Source organism: Aotus nancymaae, unplaced genomic scaffold (assembly GCF_030222135.1).
Source record: "Aotus nancymaae isolate 86718 unplaced genomic scaffold, 86718_ANA_hifiasm-v0.15.2.pri h1tg000131l, whole genome shotgun sequence".
NCBI classification, from domain to species: Eukaryota; Metazoa; Chordata; class Mammalia; order Primates; family Aotidae; genus Aotus; species Aotus nancymaae.
The window spans coordinates 8046954-8056600 of NW_026988546.1; positions in this window are offsets into that span (position 1 = coordinate 8046954).

Sequence of the window (9647 nt, forward strand, 5' to 3'; positions counted from 1 at the left end):
TGTATTAATTACCCTGGAGCTAAAGGTTTTCCAAGCGTTTTCTTTTCTGGAGAAGGTATTTCCTTTTAATGTACTGAGAGGAGGAAGTAAGAAGGCCCAGAATCACCTTCGTCAAGTGAAACGGCACTTTCTGAGTTTTTTTTTTCTTTACTAAAACCAGGTAGTCTGATTGCAGTTTCATCCATCAGGGGCCCTAAATAAAACTCTGAGGAAGCCAAGTGTCGGTATGTATGCTGGGGATCAGGAAGCACAAATGCCTGTTTCCCCAGAGGCAAGCCAGAGGATCACTGGCTTGAGGACCAGCAATGTGGATATGTGGGGACAGTGGCATGCCGGGATGGTGCCCCATCTTGCAGAAGACAGCTCTCCTCCCTGATTGCAGCTCAGAGCTCCATGCAAGGTGTGCAACTGGCCTGCTGCTCTGGCCTTCCCTAGCCTGCTGTGATGGGGACACTCCACCCTAGATATGTTCCAAACAGCGAAGGGCACAGCTAGCCAGTCCCTTCCTTCCTTCAACCTGAACAATGTGTCAATAATGCAACCTGAACTTATCTCTGGTTGGGTCAGTCAAAATCCCCAAGGCTCTTTTCCTCCAGTTCCCTTCAAGCTGTCCTCTCCGATCCTTTCTGCAAACAAGTGGAGAAAAAAAATTGCCCCTATAATCTCTAGATGCATGTAGCCCTATTTCATAATAGAATTATTTACTAATTATACAAATGATAAATTACTTTTATGCATATATTTTATTATTTTGGATTTGTTCTAAATAAATGTTGAAGGAGACCATGTGGTAAACAGTGTCAACACTTTGTAACTGTCATAGATACAATTACGAGGTTTTCGTTTGCTTGTCGAATCTTAAATGCAGGATTTGTTAAATTTGTTAGTTTAGGTTCATAATCCTAATTCATACAAAAGTTCCTGCTTTTGAGCCTGTCATCCAACATATTATTACTTTTTGCACGTTTGAGAAATAAATATGTTCTTTTTTTTTTTTTTTTTTTAACATATGCAAAGTTTTATTTCAATAATGGGGCATAATAAATAAATCAAATTGGCCAATAACATCATTATTTACTAGTTATAATGTAATATACTAAATGTAATGTAAATTATAATATGAATTATAAAATGTATTTAAACATGGAGTTTTAACTGTAGCAGTAGATAGATAATTATTAAAATAATAATCCTGCCAAAGTTTTGAAACAAAAACCTAAATCAGGAGAAGCTTACTTGCCTTTGATTAATCTCTATTAAGAAGAAGGTTAAAGAAAAAGTTTATGTGGTCAACAGCAGATGTCTGATGAGAATAAGAATTCCAGATCTTAGATTATATTTCCTCTTACTGATGTTCTGACACTAAAAAATGTTCACCTGGAAACCTTTCAGTAAAGATTTCTGGCCCTGAAATATGTGATTGTATGCAAGCATACTCATGGATGTACATATCATAGCACAAATGAGCACATAAACACATTGCATTTCTTTTGAACCAGTTAAAAAGCTGAAGTTTTTGTCATTTCACATTGCTTATTTGGTAATAAGGATAGGTCATACTGTAACTCCTAAAAGAGTTATTAAAATATTTACATATTTTACAAATTGTCTTGTTTGTTGTTGCATTTTAAAGTTATTGAAATAGTGCTCAGCTTAAAAATTATGCATTCATTCAGCATATCCTGAAGGAGTCATTTCTCAGAGTAACTCAAAGATAGTGCCCATATGTACTTCTGTATAGAAATTATATAACTGGGATTAAGTAAATCTGAATTTTTTTTTTTTTTAATTGCATTTTAGGTTTTGGGGTACATGTGAATAACATGCAAGGTTGTTGCACAGGTGCACATGTGGCAGTATGATTTGCTGCCTCCCTCCCCGTCACCTATATCTGGCATTTCTCCCCATGCTATCCCTCCCCAACTCCCCACCCCCCCACTATCCCCCCTCCCCCCCAACAGACCCCCGTGTATAGTGCTCCCTTCCCTGTGTCCATGTGTTCTCCTTGTTCAACACCCGCCTATGAGTGAGAACATGTGGTGTTTGATTTTGTGTTCTTGTGTCAGTTTGCTGAGAATGATGTTTTCCAGGTTCATCCATGTCCCTACGAAGGATGTGAACTCCTCCTTTTTAATGGCTGCATAATATTCCATGGTGTATATGTGCCACATTTTTCCTGTCCAGTCTATCATCGATGGGCATTTGGGCTGGTTCCAGGTCTTTGCTATTGTAAACTGTGCTGCAATGAACATTCGTGTGCATGTGTCCTTATAGTAAAACGATTTATAATCCTTTGGATATATGCCCAGTAATGGGATTGCTGGGTCAAATGGAATTTCTATTTCTAGGTCCTTGAGGAATCGCCACACTGTTTTCCACAGTGGTTGAACTAATTTACACTCCCACCAACAGTGTAAAAGTGTTCCTATTTCTCCACATCCTCTCCAGCATCTGTTTTCTCCAGATTTTTTAATGATTGCCATTCTAACTGGCGTGAGATGGTATCTCAATGTAGTTTTGATTTGCATTTCTCTAATGACCAGTGATGATGAGCATTTTTTCATATGTTTGTTGGCCTCATGTATGTCTTCTTTTGTAAAGTATCTGTTCATATCCTTCACCCATTTTTGAATGGGCTTGTTTGTTTTTTTCTTGTAAATCTTTTTTAGTTCATTGTAAATTCTGGATATCAGCCCTTTGTCAGACGGGTAGGCTGCAAAAATTTTTTCCCATTCTGTTGGTTGCCGATTCACTCTATTGACTGTTTCTTTTGCCGTGCAAAAGCTGTGGAGTTTGATTAGGTCCCATTTGTCTATTTTGGCTTTTGTTGCCAATGCTTTTGGTGTTTTGGTCATAAAGTCCTTGCCTACGCCTATGTCCTGAATGGTTTTGCCTAGGTTTCCTTCTAGTGTTTTTATGGTGTTACGTCTTATGTTTAAGTCTTTAATCCATCTGGAGTCAATTTTAGTGTAAGGTGTCAGGAAGGGGTCCAGTTTCTGCTTTCTGCATATGGCTAGCCAGTTTTCCCAACACCACTTATTGAACATGGAATCCTTTCCCCATTGATTGTTTTTTTCAGGTTTGTCAAAGATCAGGTGGTTGTAGATAGGTTGTGTCGCCTCCGACGCCTCTGTTCTGTTCCATTGGTCTATATCTCTGTTTTGGTACCAGTACCATGCTGTTTTGATTACTGTAGCCTTGTAGTAGAGTTTGATGTATGGTAGTGTGATGCCTCCCGCTTTGTTCTTTTTGCTTAGAATTGACTTGGCTATGCGGGCTCTCTTTTGGTTCCATATGAAGTTTAAGGTGGTTTTTTCCAGTTCTGTGAGGAAGGTCATTGGTAGCTTGATGGGGATAGCGTTGAATCTGTAAATTACTTTGGGCAGTATGGCCATTTTCACGTATCTCAAAATAATAAAAGCTATTTATGACAAACCGACAGCCAATATCATACTGAACGGGCAAAAACTGGAAGCATTCCCTTTGAAATCTGGCACTAGACAAGGATGCCCTCTCTCACCACTCCTATTCAATATAGTACTGGAAGTTCTAGCCAGAGCAATCAGGCAAGAAAAAGAAATAAAGGGTATTCGATTAGGAAAGGAGGAAGTCAAATTGTCTCTATTTGCAGACGACATGATTGTATATCTAGAAGACCCTATCACCTCAGCCCAAAATCTCCTGAAACTGATAAGCAACTTCAGTAAAGTCTCAGGATACAAAATCAATGTGCAAAAATCACAAGCATTCCTATACACCAATAACAGACTTAAAGAGAGCCAAATCAAGAACGAACTGCCATTCACAATTGCTACAAAGAGAATAAAATACCTAGGAATACAACTAACAAGGAACGTAAAGGACCTCTTCAAGGAGAACTACAAATCACTGCTCAACGAAATAAGAGAGGACACAAACAGATGGAGAAACATTCCATGTTCATGGTTAGGAAGAGAAATAAATATGTTCTTTTGATTTTGAGGTAGACCCCAAAATGAGATGCATGATACAGGAGAGGATCAAGGACAGAGCGCTCTGACACACCAGCAGAGGCCCCTTACTCACTGTTTAGTTGATAAAAATCCATCAAATGGGCTGATCATCAAGTCCACATCAACCAACCTGTGTAAAAGTAGCAAGAAAAAGATGTTATCTAATACCTGGCTGAGGGGACAGGACACACTTGGCCAGTCTTGGAGCTGAGCCATAAAGCAAGGAGATTGGTGAGAGTCCAGGCAAGGGTGCGAGTAGCTCGATGATCTATCACAATATGCTGTCACAAGCTGCCAGTGTAAAAGGCAGGTGTTCTTACCTAAGGAGGTCCCCTAAACCCCCAGTATCTAAGCACAATTTCCTAGATTTTCTTCTTGGACTGATATTTAAAACATATATATTTTTGAGTTTTAATTAATCAGAAACCTATTTTTATATATGGTGTGAGTTAGGAGATCCATGTTTCCTCCCCTTAGCTAATGTGCAACTGTGCTAGCACTTTCCATTACCAATAGTTTATTTTTTACTTTAGGTTCAGGGGTACATGTGCAGTTTGTTATGTAGGCAAATTGTGTATCACAAGGGTGACCAACAGTTTAAATCATATCTTTAGTATTTTAAAATATTTCCACCTATATTTATAAGAGATATTGACCTATCCTTTTTATCATTGTTATTATTGTCATAAAACTTTATATTAAAGTGACGCTAGCTTTGTGAAATAAATTAAGGATATTGTCACATTTCTATCATTTGGAATAAATCAAACGACTCTGGAATTAACTGAGAGCGGGGACTTGGTTATGAAACCATCTGGTTCCAGGTGCCCTTTTTGATGGTATAAATGATCTTTTCAGACTTATCTGTGGTAATTGGTCTCTTCAAGGTTACTACTTCTTGGTTTAATTCTGGTAATTGATATTTGCAAGGAAACCATCTATTTCTGAGTATGTTGCAGTAGGGTTATGAGTGTTCAACTTTTCTTTTCTTTTTTGAGACAAAGTCTTGCTCTGTCACCCAGGCTAGAGAGAAGTGGTGCAATCTCAGCTCACTGTAACCTTTGCCCCTGGGTTCAAGCAATTCTCCTGCCTCAGCCTCCTGAGTAGCTGGGATTACAGGTATGTGCTACTACACCCAGCTAATTTTTGTATTTTTAGTAGAGGTGAGATTTCGCCCTGTTGGCTAGACTAGTCTCGAACTCCTGACCTCAAGTGATCCGGCTACCTCGGCCTCCCAAAGTGCTGGGATTACAGGCGTGGGCCACCACGCCTGGCCATGAGTATTAATCTTTTGCAATAGTCTTACCTCTCTCTGTGTCTGGGATTATCTGACTTTCTCATTTTACTCATGTAGACTTTTACTGTGTTTCTTTTTCCCCGTATTTGTCTCTTAAGAAGTTTACATTGTTGGTCTTTTCAATGAAATGCTTTTGGATTTGTTTATCCTTTCTACTGTGTCGTAGTTTTCATTTCATTAGTTTCAGCCTTGATCTTTACTGACTTCCTCTCCCAATTCTTTGTGGTTTAGTTTGTCTTTCGTTTACTAATTTTTCAAAATGAGAACTGTTAGGGGTCGAAATGTGTCCTCCCAAAAGGACATGTTGAAGTCCTAACCACTGGCCACAGAATGTGACTTTATTTGGAAACAGGACTATTGCAGATGTAATTAGTTAAGATGAGGTCATACTAGCCTAGGGTGGTGACTTTCATCCAATGTGATGGGAGGTCTTAGACAAACACAGCCCTGTGAAGACACAGAGAGACAGGGAGAATACTGCAGAATGGAGGCAGAACTTAGAATATTCTTGCTACCACGTGCCAAGGAATGCTTGGTCTATCAAAAGCTGGGAGAGGCAAGGATCTTTCCCTGGAAACTTTGATGTGTGGCCTGGCTACCACCTTGATTTCAGACTTTCAGCCTCTAGAACTGTGGAGCAATATATTCTGTTGTTTGAAGCTACCCAGTCTGTGGTACTTTATTGTGGCAGTCTAGTCAACTAATAAAATTACTAAATTCCTTTATTTTTTCAGTTTTTTTTGTTCAATAATGAAAGTGTTTAAGACTAAATTTTCTTCTGCGTATGCTTGACTTTTAGGGAGAATTGTTGATTTTTTTCACTTTCCATATGAATTATAATTTTAGTTTGATTTTTGTTTGATCCAAAGTTTATCTAGCTCTGTTTCATAATTGCCAATTAAAGGAATTAATTTATCCTTTTATTATTGATTTACAATTTTATTTAATTATTATTAGAACACATGGCTTGTGAAATTCCTAATTTTTAAATTTCTTAAGCTTTTCTTTGTGTCTAACATGTCATCAATTCTTTTTCAGTGTTATATGGACAAATGGAAAAACGAATACCTCTTTTGAGGAATGTAACATTCCACATACATCTACTGATTGATTTTCTTGATCATTGATCATTTTATTATATTTTTCTATGTTCTTACTTGTGCTAATGTGATTCAATTTTGTAAGTCGCATTTTAGAATTTCCTTCTATGATAATATTTTAATTAATTTTTTAAAATTCAAACTTTTAATTTTGATTTAATTATGCATTCACACACAGTCATAAGAAAAAATGTTGAGGAGTGGTGTCACCAGAAACAGTGGAATAGGGACTTCCAGTCTTTATTTCACCACAAAAACAACTAATAAGCTGGCAAAAACTGTCAGATTCAACTTTTCCAGAACTCTGGAATCTAGTTCAAAACCTACATTAACCAAAGAAAAGCTTAATTAAAAAAAGAGGTTGCTTCATTGCTATTAGAGGACATGGTGGCTCTCTTTAAATTGCCCACCTATCATCTCCCAGTACCAGATCAGAGGCCACTGCGCATGAAGATAGCAGCCTGCACTTCTAGTGCAGGTTGCTGGTTGTAGGGGGAGCAATTCAAAGCTTATTCTCAAGAGTTGTGGTTGTGTACTTTGACCTATTTGGCAGCTCCCTGAAGGGCTGGTAAAAAGACTTGTCTTTATTTCACTCAGCTTTGAGCATTCCCAGTGCTAGGTGACTTCTTGGGCGGCATTTGCCAAAAGTATTTAAATTCAAAAGTATTGACTGCTACAGCCTGGGGCAAGGGTAATAGTTGGAATAGACAGCCTGGGAAAAAGAGTTTGGGAGTGAAGATCTGTGGGAGAACAAGGTTTTAACATGTCCTGTATACACTGGGAAATCAAGAAGGCCATGTGCAGGCCAGGGCTAACCTCACGCTCAGAAAAAGCCTGAGCAGACAGTAAGCTTTCACCTCTAGCTCACCTTCAGGCTTCATGCGAGCAAGAAAGGAAGGCTAAGGAAGAGTTGTAAAAAGTCTAGCCAAGTGTTAAAATACTTCCTCAACACAGAATTAATCTTTAAAGACGGGGATTTTTTTTTCCTTTTAATTGTTCTTTTTAGGGACTTCAGGAATCTAAGGAAACTCTGTCAAAACACTAATTGACCAGTAAGCTAACAGAACCCAGACATAAGTGGCCACACACCGTGGGAAATATAGACTGTACAAAAATTGTTTAGAAGCCACTAAACGAACAAAAAACAATAACCAAAACAAGAAACATCAGATCCTAGGGAGTAGGGAGAATCTGATTTCCAGAGTTACCAAGTAATAATCCCATGATCTTTATCAAAAAATTACAAGACATGCCAAGAAATAGAAAGAAAGAGAAAAAGAAATAAAGAGAAAAAGAAAAAAAAAGAAGATATAGTCCATTAAAAAGAATAAAAGAAATTAATAAAAACTATCTTTGAGGAAGCCCAGGTGTTGGGTTTACCAGAGAAAGATCTGAAATCAATTCTGTCAAATGTGAAAAAAGGTAAAGGAAGTCATGTAAAAGAATGAAGGGAAACCAGGAACATAAAGTATAAATGTATCCAGAGTGTCAGTCAAGAGGTAGAAACCATAAATAGGAACCATGTAAAAATTCTGGCATTGAAAAATATAATAATTGAAATGAAAATTAACTATAGAGGTTCAAGAGGAGATTTGAGCAGAAGAAAAGACAAGCAAATTTAGGTCCTATATGGTGGCTTATGCCTGTAATTCCAGCACTTTGGGAGGCCAAGGGGAGAGGATTCCTTCAGCCCAGGAGTTCAAGACCAACCTGGACAACACAGTGAGACACTGTTTCTAAAATAATAATAATAATAAATAAGTTAATTAAAATAAAAAAAACAAGAAAAGATAAGTAAACTTAAAGATGTGTCAATTAAGATAATTAAGTGTGAGGGGCAGAAGTGTAAAAGCATGACCCAAGAGACCTGTGGGAATTTATAAAGTATACCAATATATGCATAATGAAAGTCTCATAAAAAGAGGAGAGAGGGAAATGAACAAAGAGTTCATTTTTTAAATTAATGGCCTACAACTCACTAAATTTGATGAAAAATGTGAATTTACACGTCCAACTCCATAGGATAAAATTGAAGAGATACAAAATGAGACACATTATAATCAAACTGTTTTAAGACTAAGGCAACAAAAGAACCTTGAAAGCAGCAAGAGAGACATGACTTATCATGTACAGGAAGCCTCAGTAAAATTAACAGTCACTGTCTCTTCAGAAACCATGGAGGCCAGAAAACAGTAGGATAACATATTTAAAGTTCTGGAAGCCCATCAAACAATATTCTATATCCCGCAAAACTATCCTTCAAAAGTAGAGGAGAAGTTAGATATTGCAAGATAACAAAAACCAAGGTAGTTCATCACTAGTTGATTTGTCCTTTAGAAACGCCAATCTTTCTCAAAATCTTCCTAAAATAGAAGATTAAGAAGCACTTCCTAACACACTCTATGTGGCCACCATTGCTCGAATATAAAAGCCATATAAAGTTATTACAAGAAAGAAAACCATAGCCCAGTCTTGCTTATAAATATAGATGCAAAAATCCTCAACAATATACTAACAAATTACTTCTATCAACACGTTAAGAAAATTATATGTGATGACAAAGTGGTATTTATCCCAGGAATGCTAAGGTGGTTCAACATATAAAATTTACTCATGTAATAATAAATGATATTAATAGAATGAAAGGGAAAAAACCCATGTGATCATCTCAATTGATGCTGAAAAAGAATTTGACAAATTCCAATGCCTTTTTGTGATTAAAATACACTCAAAAAATTAGTAATAGAAGGGAAAATTTTCAACATGATAAAAGGAATTTATGAAAAATCCACAGCTAACCTTATACTCAAGAGTGAAAGACTGAAATAGTTTCCCCTAAAATTATAAATAAGACAAGAATGCCCCCTTTTGCCACTTCTACTCAACATCCTGCTGGAGGTTCTAGCCAGAGCAATTAAACAAAAATAACATTTAAAAACACAGATAAAAATAGGCTGGGAGGTGGATGGCAAGATGGTTGAATAGGAACTGCTTTGGTCTGCAGCTCCCAGAGAGATCAATGCAGAAGGTGGGTGATTTCTGCATTTCCAACTGAGGTACCCGGCTGAACTCACTGGGACTGGTTAAACGGTGGGTGCAGCCCACGGAAGGTGAGCTGAAGCAGAATGAGGCATCACCTTACCTGGGGAGTGCAAGGGGTCAGGGAACTCCCTCCCGTAGCCAAGGGAAGCCCTGAGGGACTGTGCCATGAGGAATGGTGCATTCTGCCCCAGATACTATGCTTTTCCCACAGTCTTT